Raw genomic sequence first — 13,000 nt, 5'->3', positions numbered from 1 at the left:
ACAAAACATAAAACAGAAGCAATATTGTAACAAATTGAATAAAGACTTTAAAAATAGTACGCATCAAAAAAATCTTAAAAAAAAAAAAAAAAAAACCTCTGGGAACCAAAATCCCATCTGATGGCCTCAGGGGTTGTTGTTTTTGAAGTGAGCCTTCCTGATCTGCAGAATGATGAAGTTGCATTAAAAAAATTCAAGCTGATTACTGAAGATGTTCAGGGGAAAAACTGCTTAATTTCCATGGCATGGATCATACCTGTGACAAAAGGAGCTCCATGGTCAAAAAAACAGCAGATCGTGACTGAAACTCATGTTGATGTCAAGACTACCAATGGTTATTTGCTTGTCTATTCTCTCTTGGCTTTACTAAAAAAATGCAACAATCAAATTCAGAAGACCACTTACGCTCAGCACCAACGGGTCTGACAAATCCAGAAGATGATGCAGACAAATGACGAGATAGAAATTGTCAATAAGTTGATTCCAGACAGCATTGGAAAAGACATGAGGCTCACCAGTCTAATTATCCACTCCATGATGTCTTTGTTAGAAAAGTAAAAATGCAGATATATATACATATGTATAATAGAATCACTTTGCTGTACACCTGAAACTAACACAACATTGTAAATCAACTATATTTCAATAAAAAAATTTTAATAAAAATAAATAGACAATAAAGTAAAAATGCTGAAGAAGTTCAAGTTTGAATTGGGAAAACTCATGGAGTTTCATGATGAAGGTAGTAGTTCTGGAAAAGCTACTAGGGGTGAGGTAGGTACTAAAGTTGAATGAGCCAACTGATATGAGTCATGAGTCCAAGAATCTGTTTAAAATTCAGACTCTTAGCAGTGACAAAAATAAAATCTTACTTGTATAAAAAAATGCAGGTTGCAGGGCTCACTTTAGACACTGACTTAGACTTCTTCTAAAGCTCCCCAGGGATTCTGATGTCCAGTTAGGTTTGAAACTGCTAGATTATGTTAGAACAGGTTCAACTACAGAAACCACTCCACCCTGAATCTCCTAGCTCAAGGATGGCAGGGATTTTTGTCTGTTTTGTTCAATGCTTTATCACATAATTATAGAGACTGGCACCCTGTAGGGACTCGCTAAATATTGGTTAAATGGATGAAAGAATGAACTGGGAATTTGAAAACTAAGAGGGCATTCAGTCAAATATTTAGTGAGCACCTAATATGTGCCAAGCCATGTGGTATGTACAGCAACGTACTTTTAAATAAAACAACGAAGTCCCTGCCCTCGTGGAGAGCCCAACAGTTTACTGGGAGAGACAGACAATAAACAAATAAATAAGCCAATATAAAATTATCAATTGTGATAAGCACAAAAGTATTATTATTAAAGCAAACTCTTTAATAATAATCACAGTCGATGTATATTGTATACTCTCATTATGTACCAAATAACTGCTAAGTAAGTGCCATTGTTTAGATTATTTTACAGATGATGAACCTGAAGCACCCAGGGATTAAGTGACTCAACTCATGGTCATGGGTAGGGTTTGAACGCAGGTGGTCTCACCTCAAAGCCTTTGCTATTGAACTCTACACAATGTTGCTTCTGACAAACAAGAGGACATAAGATTGAGGTCAGTTTATATACGGCCTGGAATATCAGGAAGAAAACTGGGTATTACCTCCTAGGTCATGGAGATTTGGGGGGAAAGAGGATATGTGATGAAATGGTGTTTTAGCACAATCTCTCTGCAGTGTGAAGACAGATTGGGACATGGCTGGAGGTACGGGGACAAGATATAAGGCTAGGATGAGAGGAGTGGCTATGGTCTCTCTCATAAGTATCATGCAGAGTTCATCCCCACAATCCATTACTGAAATTCATTTCTTATGCTCTTACTTATTTAGAATAAATAATATATGTACATAAAATAAAGTCAAAAGGTACAAAAGGACATATAATAAATATTAAGTCCATCCTACCAGTCCCCCCAGCTACCTGGTAAACCTTGCCTCTCCACCAAAGTGACCACTGTTACAAGTCCCTTGTATCTTTCCAGAGATGCATATACAAATACACACATACACATATAAATAGATAAGCCTACAAACAGCAGCCGACTATAAACACTGCTCTGGATCTTGCTTTTTGTTTAAACTTAACTATAGTTCTTCGAGATCATTTAATGTCAGTTTATTTAGAACCATCTCAGTTAACAATTCATTCTATTCCTTTGCATAGCTGGACCATATAGTTTTAAAATGAATCCTCTAGGGATGGACATTTGTTTCCAGTCTTTTGTGATTATAAACAAAGCAGCAATGAATAGCCTCATAATTTTATTTGCATATGAGCCAATGTATCTACAGGGAAATTTCCTAGAAATGCAATTGCTGGCTCAACGGGCATGTACATTTTAAATACTGGTAGGTTTTGCCATTTATTTAACTGTCTACATAGCCCCACATTGGAAATCAGATGGAAAGTTTTCTCACTATGGGCTTTGCTCTTATATTCCTATCACATACCAGAGTGTTTCACGTGATAGATCAAAGGTACCTGCAGGTCTGAGTGCAAATCACTAAGCCCCAAACATGAAGGGTATAACAAACATATTTCACAAGAAAGAGAAGCTCATGCTTTAGGGTCTCTGCCAGTGCCTGTTTATGCCACTGCCTCAACTTTTGGGGCTCTCCCCCTGGAGGAAGAAACTTCCACCACTTCCTCAATTTTAGACCTTACTTGGCTCCATCCCCTCATTTTACAGATGAGGAAGGGACTTGCCCAGGAGGCCTATGTGATTAACTAGGGCTGGCCTCTTGATTATCCATTTAGTGGAAGAAAAGCTATTTCCTTTGCAAAGGAAACGAGCTCAAACGAGCTCCAAGATATCTATCTTTCTGGTCTCTTAGTAGATTCAGTCTTAAGAATGCCCAACATGGGACTTCCCTGGTGGTGAAGTGGTTAAGAGTCCACCTGCCAATGCAGGGGACACAGGTTCAATCCCTGGTCTGGGAAGATCCCACATGCCGTGGAGCACCTAAGCCCGTGTGCCACGACTACTGAGCCCGCGTGCCACAGCTACTGAAGCCCACGTGCCTAGAACCTGTGCTCCACACCAAGAGAAGCCACCACAGTGAGAAGCCTGCACATCACAATGAAGAGTAGACCCCGCTTGCCATAGCTAGAAAAAGCCCACGAGCAGCAACGAAGACCCAACGGAGCCAAAAATAAATAAATTAATTAATTTTTAAAAAGATAATTGGAGAATATCAGAAACAATTAAAAAAAAATGCCCAGCAAATTCCTTTGTTAAGTAAGGCTCATGGCCAAATGTAACACAATTGTAAGAAACTGTCTCCCTCTGCTGGTAACATACTGCAACTACAAAGCCTAAAACGACTTGATGACTTGCAATTAGGGAAAACTAGACGTAGGTGATGACTGATTGATGGTCTCATCCACCTTTCTGCTGCCAAGGCTCAGTTAGGATAATTTACTTAAAAGAATGAGTTCACAGGAGGATGTATTCAAAGTAAATATAGTTCCAGAGAGTGAACAAGACAAAATCATTTTTTTAAATTTATTTATTTATTTATTTTTGGCTGCATTGGGTCTTTGTTGCTGCGTGCGGGCTTTCTCTAGTTGCGGTGAGCGTGGTCAGTGCAACGGGCTTCTCATTGCAGTGGCTTCTCTTGTTGCAGAGCATGGGCTCTAGGCACGCAGGCTTCAGTAGTTGTAGCATGCAGCCTTAGTAGTTATGGTTCACGGGCTCTAGAGCACAGGCTCAAATTCTTAACCACTGCACCACCAGGGAAGCCCAAGACAAAATCTTTCATCTTTGAAGTTGGTCAGGCCGTTAACGGTATTAGTGATATTTTAGAATAGAGTATTTGAGCTGCTAGTGGAATAGCCATGTGAAGTGCCAATAAGAAGCCTAGCTATATGAATCGGAAACACCGGGTCAATTCAGGGCTGTAAGTCAACTTTGGGAGTCACCAACAGTGGGTGGCTTACACCATGAGCATCTAGGTAAAAACAGTGGACTGAGGACAGACTCAGAGATGACTGATATTCCAGAGACAGGAAGTCATGAAACCAGAAGATTAGTAAGCATGTTACTTTAAATAAAGACTATTCAGAGTTAATACATGACTGCAATTTATAATAATCATTAGGAATACAAATGGCAACATTTCTCAACAGGAAATTGTCACTTTAGAAAGATTAATGGTGGACTTCCCTGGTGGTGCAGTGCTTAAGAATCCGCCTACCAAAGCAGGGGACACGGGTTCGAGCCCTGGTCCAGGAAGATCCCACATGCCGCGGAGCAACTAAGCCCGTGCACAGCAACTGAGCCTGCACTCTAGAGCACGTGCACCACAACTATTGAAGCCCACATGCCTAGAGCCCATGCTCCGCAACAAGAGAAGCCACTGCAATGAGCAGCCCGCGCACCAAAATGAAGAGTAGCCCCTGCTCGCCGCAACCAGAGAGAGCCTGCACGAAGCAAGGAAGACCCAACGCAGCCAAAAATAAATTTATTTTAAAAAAAGAAAGATTAATGGCATGCTAATAACACAAGAAAAAACCCATTCAAAAAACCCATTCTAAGTCAGATAACTTGATTATAGTAGCCAAATGCAACACTACTGAATGATATGGTTTTAATACTGAGAGGCCTACAGGAACATGTCAGTGAGAATAAAATCACAAGGTGTTTGCTTTTCCTCCTGCTTTTGTGTTTTGGGGAAAAAAGGATAACTAGAGAAGTGAGAATTATAAGTCTTCTTAAGGCAGGCAAGACACCTCTATAATGATAATAGCTAATTTTTAGAACTCTTACTATGGGTTAAGCATTTTCCTAAGATTTTTAGCATAGTAACTCATTTAATCCTTACAATCTACCTTTGAAGGAGCTATTATTATTATCTTTTTTTACACTTGGGGAAACTGAAACTGAGGCACAGAAATCCTAAGCAACTTCCATAAGATCACACAGCATATTAAAGTTGGAAGTGTCCAGGGCGTCCCTGGTGGCGCAGTGGTTGAGTCCGACTGCCAATGCAGGGGATGCGGGTTCGTGCCCCGGTCCAGGAAGATCCCACATGCTGCGGAGCAGCTGGGCCCGTGAGCCATGGCCGCTGAGCCTGCGCGTCTGGAGCCTGTGCTCCGCAATGGGAAAGGCCACAGCAGTGAGAGGCCCACGTACCGCAAAAAAAAAAAAAAAGTTGGAAGTATCCAAAGTTGAACTTTAAAGTCCAGGGTCTCCAATTCTATACTGTAGAAAAAAAAAAAAAGAACATTGTTTAGGAAGACACATAAAGTAACTTTAGAAGTTAATGTACGAATCTGTCATTAAAGACTCAGGAGAACTTCAGCAGTTCTGGTCATCCAGCTCAGGTGCAATTTTATCAACTAATGTTGATAAAACAACTAATGTTTTCACCTCAAGCTAGAGGATATAAACTAGTGTTAATAGATGCTTGGAATACTGCTTTATGAGCAGGAAATACTGTAATCATTTTCACTCTACCAGATAGAAATAATAAAATGTTTTATGCATCAGCGGATATTTTTCATCCTTTTGTTACCAAGCAAGGGCTCACTGTCTAACAGACATAGAAGCAAATACTATGGCACCAGCTTTTAAGAAAAGAAAGCATTTTATTGTGAGTCAACCGACAGGAGGCAGGGCTCAAATCTGTTTCCCTGTCCAGTGTTCAGGGCAAAATGTAAGTTAGGAGAATTTCACAAGCTTATTGGCTAGTGTTCACAGTCAGAAGCTGATTGGAATCAAGCTATTTGGGCAGCTGGAAGCTGGATTTTTCTTATTGAAGAACTTCTTGCTTGGTAAAGGGCTCCAGTGGCAACATGTCTATTGTTTGAGTTCTGCAGACTGAAGATTCTTGGTTCTGGGGTCATCCTGGAGACATGGGTTCCTGTCTTGCACATGGGAGTGCTGTCTCTGTAAAATAACTCAAGGTTTGATTAGTCAACAACCTATTTAAGGAGACAAAACTAGGATAAGCAGGTCAATGTTTTATGTGCTGTTTTAGTGCCCCCCTTTTACTTTGGACATTCCTCAATCTTAAGGGAAATAGGGCAACGACCGCTCTAGCTGCTTCCTGCTGAGAAGGGGCATAGATTTTTATAAGAGGAATGAAATTGTTTTTGCACTTGATTGTAAATATTCACGAGTCCCACTCTGAACGCTTAAGTCTTGGGCAATCAACATGTGAGTGGGGGAGGCCTTTTTAAATATATGAGATAGACAATAAGTAAAAAATTTGGTGAGTAAAAAGATTAACCCCATGATACACAGAACTATGATTCCTAATTTTAACAGTCCTCCAAAAACAGACCTTATTCTTTGGGAACCAGTGAAAACATGTTATTTTTAACATTCTTAGTGACTGAATTTGGATTTATATCAGCCTGGTCCAGACTTCTGGGTGGAGCTGTCTACTTTCGAGATGTCCTCGTCTTCTCTTCCTGACCAGGTGGAGACTTAGCTGTCCTGTTTCTATTTGAAAAGTAACTTAAGTTCAGTTAAGGGTTTACAAGTGTAATTAGGGGCCGAGAAATCAGTAGTGGGTTTCCAGGCCCCTCTGGTGTTAGTAAGGTTGGGTCCTCCTACTTCCTCCTGTCCATGGAGAGCGTGCCCTGTTTGGGAACTGTAAAGGGGACAAGGGGGGTGCTGGTTAGAAATGGGTACTATTTTTACTCTGGAGGGGTGTATCCAATGTTTAACTCCTTTCAGCTCTACTGAAGAATGTGTAACCAGAAGGACTTCATAGGCTCCAATCCACTTGGGTTGCAGTTGATCCTCAGGGCAGTCATTTTTCCAAGTTTGAGGAGGACCCAATTCCCTGGGCTTATGCAGTGCACAGGAATGTCTGCAGGAAATGTTAATTGGCTAGAGGCATATTTATATACAGAAAATAAGATAGCACCAAGGGACTGTACACATTTTATAGTATCTAATTCTTTTACAATGAGATCACTTTCAAGACAGCAATAATACTTAGTCTTAAGGAAGGGTCTCCCGTTAACATTTCATAAGGGCTCAAGTGGCACTTGCTTCTAGGGGCTACTCTTACCCTCAGCAGGACAACTGTTAAGACATTATCTCAAGTGAAGTTGGTTTCTTAACATACTTCGGTGATTGTCTCTTTTAAGGTATGATTCATCATTTCAGTAATAAGGGCTCCATGAAGCATGTAACTTCTATTGTAGTCCGAGGGCCCCAGATACCCCTTGCGTTACCTTGGCTATGAAAGCTCCTCCACTGCCACTTTGAATGGAAAGAGGCAACCCAAAATGAGGGCTAATTTCTTTTAGTAAGGCCTTTTTACCTAGGAAGATTTCTCTCTCCAGCACAGAAAAGCTTTGACCCGTCCTGTGAAGGTGTCCACAAATACCAGCAAATATCTATAATGTCCCATGGCTCTTGGCATAACAGTAAAGTCTATTTGCCAGGCATCTCTTGGTTCTGTCCCTCGGGTTTGCACCCCTTTGAATATTGGAGGTGGCCCAGCTTTAGGATTGTTTCTGGTGCAAATCAGGCAATTTTGTATTACCTTTTGGATGGTCCTTTGCATTTATGGACTAACAATAAACTTTTGTAGCCAATGATAGGTTGCATCCTTCCCGTAATGGGTTCCTTGATGTAGATGAGTAATAATTCTTTCCATTAAATGTTGGGGCATAAGCACTAATCCCTGTTCATTATATATCCAGCCTTCTTTGTTTGTTTGGTACTGATCACCATCTATGTCTCAAGAGTCAGTGTGAAATCCCCATTCATCATCTCTCTCTAGATCCATTTCTGAATACTGAGGCTTAAACAGGGACAGGTCCACACTTTGAATGAGTGCTAGGGTGTTTGGCTCTGGTCGCCTGTTTTGCTACGTGTTCAGTCAAATTATTTCCTTTAGCTATACAGCTATCAGTCTTTTGGTGCGGGCAATGTACTATGGCTACTTCTTCCGGCATTAAAAACAGAGTTTAATAAGGCCAGTATCTCCTCTGCATGTTTAATTTTTTTCTTTCCTGATGTTAGTTGACCTCTCTTTTTCCACATGGCCCCATGTGCATGCATGACAGAGAAGGCATACTTAGAAGCAGTATAAATGGTTACCTTTTTCTTAGCTCCAAGATGCAGGGCTCTCCTGAGGGCTACGAGCTCTGCCTTCTGGACAGACGTACCTGGAGGGAGAGCTTCTGCTTCTACGACCTCCTGATGAGTTGCCACTGCATATCCAGCTTTTCGGAGTCCACGATCCATGAGGCTGTTCCCGACTGCAAACATTTCCATATCTGGATTCTCTAAAGGCTGATCAGTCAGGTCAGGTCTGCTAGAATACTCTTCTTCAATTTTTCGTATACAATCGTGAACAGGTTCTTCTGTTTTCATGTACAATCGTGAACAGGTTCTTCCGGGGAGCAGAGTGGCTGGGTTTAAAGCAGATACTTCTTTTAATGTTACCTTTGGGTTGTCAAATAGTATGGCCTGGTATTTGCCCAGTCTCCCCAAAGTAAGCCAATATCGGCCCTTTGGTTCAAGTAAAAGTTGCACACGATGTGGGGTGTGCACAGTGGTAGGACAACCCAGGGTAAATTTTTCAGCTTCTTGTAAAAGGTCACAGGTTGCAGCCACAGCCCGGAGGCAAACTGGCCATCCTTGAGTTACAACATCCAATTGTTTGGAAAAGTAAGCTACTGGCCTTTTGGCAGTATTTAAATTTTGAGTTAGCACTCCAAGACTCATGCTCTGTCTTTCATGCACAAAAAGATCAAATAACTTTCTAATGTCTGGGGGACCAAGTGCTGGGGTTGTTGAAATTTTCTCCTTGATGGTGCGGAATGACTCATGGCATTTCGCAGTCCAGCTTAATGGCTCATTGGCATTTCTTTTGAGAGACTCATATAGAGGTTTGACTATAAGTCCGAAGTTAGGAATCCAAATACAACAAAACCCAGCCATTCCTAAGAATCTTCTCAATTGCTTTCTGGTGGTGGGTGCTTCCCTTCGATCTGGCAAGTTTCTTTCTCCTTTTGATAACTCAATTCCTAGATATTTTACAGCTGGTTGAGAAATTTGTGCCTTTCCCTTGGAGATTTTATATCCCCGGTCTGCCAAAAAGTTTAAAGTGAAGATTGTATTTCGGTCTGAAGCTTCCTTAGTTATACTAGCGCTTAGTAAGTATATCATCCGCATACTGGAGTAAGATTCCTTCATTTAACTGGAGATCCTTTAAGTCCTTGGCTAAGGCCTCCACAAAGATGGTGGGGGCATTTTTAAATCCTTGTGGAAGTACAGTCCAGGATTACTGCTGTTTTATATTAGTCTCTGGATCATTCCACTCAAAGGCAAACAGTTCCTGGGACTCAGGACTTAGGGGTATGCAATAAAAGGCATCTTTTAAGTTCCGAACTGTAAACCAGCAAAAGTCTCCAGATAAAGTTGTAAGCAAAGTATAAGGATTTGGCATCACCGAATGTACATCCTCTACAATTTGGCTGATAGCTCTCAAATCCTGTACAAAACGATAATCTCCAGTCCCAGGTTTTTGTACTGGTAGGATGGGAGTGTTATACGGGGATTGACAAGGTCGGATTAATTGGCATTTAAGAAAAGTGTTTATCAGAGGCTTTATACCTTCCTTTGGGTGCCTCTTTAAAGGGTACTGCTTTAACTTTGGAGCCTGGGCACCTGGGTGGAGTTTTACTACTATTGGGTCAGCCGTCTTGGCTCTTCCTGGTGTCCCGTCAGCCCAAACTTCTGCTCTTACCTTTTGAAGAATTTCTTCAGGGACATCTGGTTGAGGCTTGTCTCCCAATTGTAATGGCGCAGCTTGGAGGGCGCAGTCTTGACCTGGGAGTACTTTGGTGTCTACTTTTTCTGCTGAGAAACCCACTTGGTCGTTTAAATTTGTTAGTACCTCTTGCCCTGATGAGGGACTATGACATCCAGGCAAATACACAAAGCTGTACTTTACATGTGTTTTCTCTACATGACATTCAAGCCATTGTAGAAAAGGTTTCTGAGAGACTTCCCCAGATACACCAGTAATGGATGTTATCTTGGGGGAGAGGGGGCCCTGTCTGTTTTTGGGACACTCCCTTTTCCAGTGCCCTTCCTGTTAACAAAAGGCACACTGTTGTGGCCCAACAGATGGATGGCCTTTCCGGCTGGGTTTTGGAGGTCCCCAGGGTCTTACCCGTGGTCGTCTGTTCTCTCCTGCAGACGTCCTGCTGGGTTTTGACTGGTTACAGCTGAGCAGAGCAACCTGCCTCACGATGCAGTGCTCGATGCATTGCTCCTGCTTTTCCCAAATTTCGTATCGGCCTTTGAACACTTCAAAAGCAATCTGGACCAACTGAGACGTTGGTGTCCATGATTGCCCTTCCAGTCGTTCTAGGTTTTTTCTTATATCTGGGGCACTCTGACCGATAAAGTTTAAATTGACCAGTCCCATGTCATCTGGGTGTTCCGGATCAATATCAGTATATTTTCGGAAAGCCTCATAAAGCCTTTCAAGGAAGGTGAATGGGCCCTCCTCAGGCCCTGGCTGTACATTCCGGACCCTCTTGAAGCTGTTTGCCCCTTTCTGCAGTCCAGTTATTAAACAATCTTTATAATGATTCAGCCTTGCTTGATCCCCTGGGTCACTGGGATCCCATCCTGGTTCAGTTCCAGGGATGGCCTGCTTTGCTGGAGTTCTGATTGGATTATTTGGTTTTAATTCATGAAGCCTTTGGCTTCCTGGAAGGCCTTCTCTAATATCATGCTGCGTTCCTCTGGACTGAGTAGGATACACATGCGGGTCTGTATGTCAGCCCAGTTAGGATGAAAAACAGCAAAAATATATGTAAAGAGATTCTCCATATTCCTAGGATCATCTTGATAAGATGGCATTTTAGCTTTATAATTAAGGAAATCTATGACTGATAACGATGATGCATGATTCCAAGTGCTCTGGATTGGCCTTGGTCATCCAAGCCTGCTGGGACCTGCCTTAATGGAAATTGTCCCGCCTACAGTCGAGTGTTCCCTGGGCCAAACTGAATACCCTGGAGGGTACAGGGAGGGTAGACCATTCCTTGTTGACCATCTGCTAAGGGCGAGCACAGAGCCGGACCAGCAGCCCTAGGAGGACTGGTAAAAGTCTTGGCACTGCCTGCAGGAAGATCCCCTTCAGGATTCGCGGGAACCACAAGAGGTGCTGAGGGAGGGGCTACCGTAGGAAGTGCCCACAGTCCGGCTACTGCAAAAGGTGCAGACAGAGGGACTAGATCGTCATTAGACTTTGACTCGGGTAAAACAGGCTTTTTGTGAGGTTCTTCCCTCTGACCCATCATTTTATCAATAAATGCCTTATGCATATTTCTCCTCTTATATAAAGACATAAATGAGTCTACATACGGGATTTCGTCCCATTTTTTCTCTCTCTTACAAAACGAGTCTAACTGTATAATAGTATTACAGTTCAAAGACCCATTTGGGGGCCATTTTTCCCCTGACTCCAGTAGATATTTGGGCCAGGCAGTGTTACAAAAGAAAATCATTTTCTTTTTTTTATACCTCTTTCATCATTAGAGGTAAACATTGGCCAACCTCAAAGAACACTTTTCAAGGGAGTGCCGTCTGGTACGCTGTTATCATTCCCCATCTTGGAAGTATTTTTTTCTCAGGATGACCACAGCAAAATGACATAAAACAGATTCAATAAAGTTTTTCTGTGGTCATCCAATAGTTAACCCTATTAGCCAATTCCTAACAAACAAAACAGTCAGACATAGACCAAGAAATCCAAAGGCCTGGGATTCTAACCGGATCTTTTGGGTACCTCGGTGGTTATAACTTTTTTTTTGGCCGCGCTGTGCGGCTTGTGGGATCTTAGTTCCCAGACAACGGATTGAACCTTTCATACTGTCTCCCTTAGAGTGGGACTCTAACCCACAATCCTGATTAGACATTTATTGTCTAATAATTGTTATTAGACAATTTAGGCACAAGCGCGTTTTAATGAGGTTACTCACCCAAAAGATCCAGGAGCTGTTTCTTTCCCCAAAAGTGAAAGTAGCGCGGAGGAGCTTGGAGCGCAGCTGCTGCGGGAAGCAGGAACCCGACAGCCGAGCCTCTAGACAAATCGGGTCTAGGTGGCCACTCAGGGTCGGTGACGAGGGCCTACACCCAGCCGGGGGCTACAGTGCCTCAGCCAGGCGATCACAGGAGCTTAGTTCGTTTGCGATCGCCAGAAATTCTCACCGAGCAAGGGCTCACTGCCTGGCGCGCACAGAAGCCAATACTATGGCACCAGCTTTTGAGAAAGGAAAAAGCTTTATTGCGAGGTGGACCGGCAAGGAGACAGGAGGCAGGGCTCAAATCTGTCTCCCCCAGCCAGGGTTTGGGGCAAAATTTAAGAGGTTAGGGACATTTCAAACTTGGCACAAGCTGATTGGCTAGTTTTCAAAGCAGTCCATATATGGTAAACAAGGTACTATGGCAGATGGAAGCCGGATTTTCCTTACTGAAGGACTTCTTGCTTCAGCTGGTTAAGGGGTCCGATGGCAACATTTCTATTGTTTGAGTTCCCCAGACTGAAGATTCTTGGTTCCGGGGTCATCCTGGAAACGTGCGTTCCGGCCTTGCACATGCGCAGTAATGTCTCTATAAAAAACCCTCAAGATTTGATTAATCAATAACCTATTTAAGGAGTCAAAACCAGTTTAAGCTGGTCAATGTTTTATCTCCTGTTTCACTTTGTTGAGGTATAAAAATGTTTTCAGAATTTTGAAAAAGCATAATATGCAGTTTATGGAAACTACGACTTAAAAAAAAGTAATTGTTTGCCCTTAGAAAAGATGGTTCCAGGGACGCCCACTGAGAGAGAGAGAAAGGGCGGGGGAGGGGGACGGGGAGGGGGCGGGGGAGAGGGAGAGAGAGAAAAATCACGTTGCCCTTAAGAAAAATGGCAACTTTCTGATTTCTCTGCCCTCTCCCAAGATGGCT

General features: G+C 42.5%; 1 protein-coding gene across 8 annotated transcripts in view; it reads right to left on the bottom strand.

The window, feature by feature from the left end:
- FBXO42 (F-box protein 42) overlaps nt 1–12,859 on the bottom strand; it is a 112,850-nt gene extending 99,991 nt beyond the window's left edge. The window contains exons 1-3 of one of the 8 annotated variants that reach the window (XR_012327812.1): nt 12,028–12,804; nt 9,777–9,889; nt 5,627–8,436 (exon numbers count right to left, since the gene is read on the bottom strand). The gene's annotated coding sequence lies outside the window, so the exon portion shown is untranslated. The other 7 variants (XR_012327805.1, XR_012327806.1, XR_012327814.1 and 4 more) reach the window with 7 other exon arrangements.
- Nucleotides 12,860–13,000: the final 141 nt, after the last annotated feature.

The sequence above is a fragment of the Tursiops truncatus genome, chromosome 1, assembly GCF_011762595.2.
Source record: "Tursiops truncatus isolate mTurTru1 chromosome 1, mTurTru1.mat.Y, whole genome shotgun sequence".
In the NCBI taxonomy this organism is placed as follows: Eukaryota; Metazoa; Chordata; class Mammalia; order Artiodactyla; family Delphinidae; genus Tursiops; species Tursiops truncatus.
The sequence above is the reverse complement of the archived record's forward strand: the minus strand, read 5'-3'. Positions and strand labels throughout refer to the sequence as shown.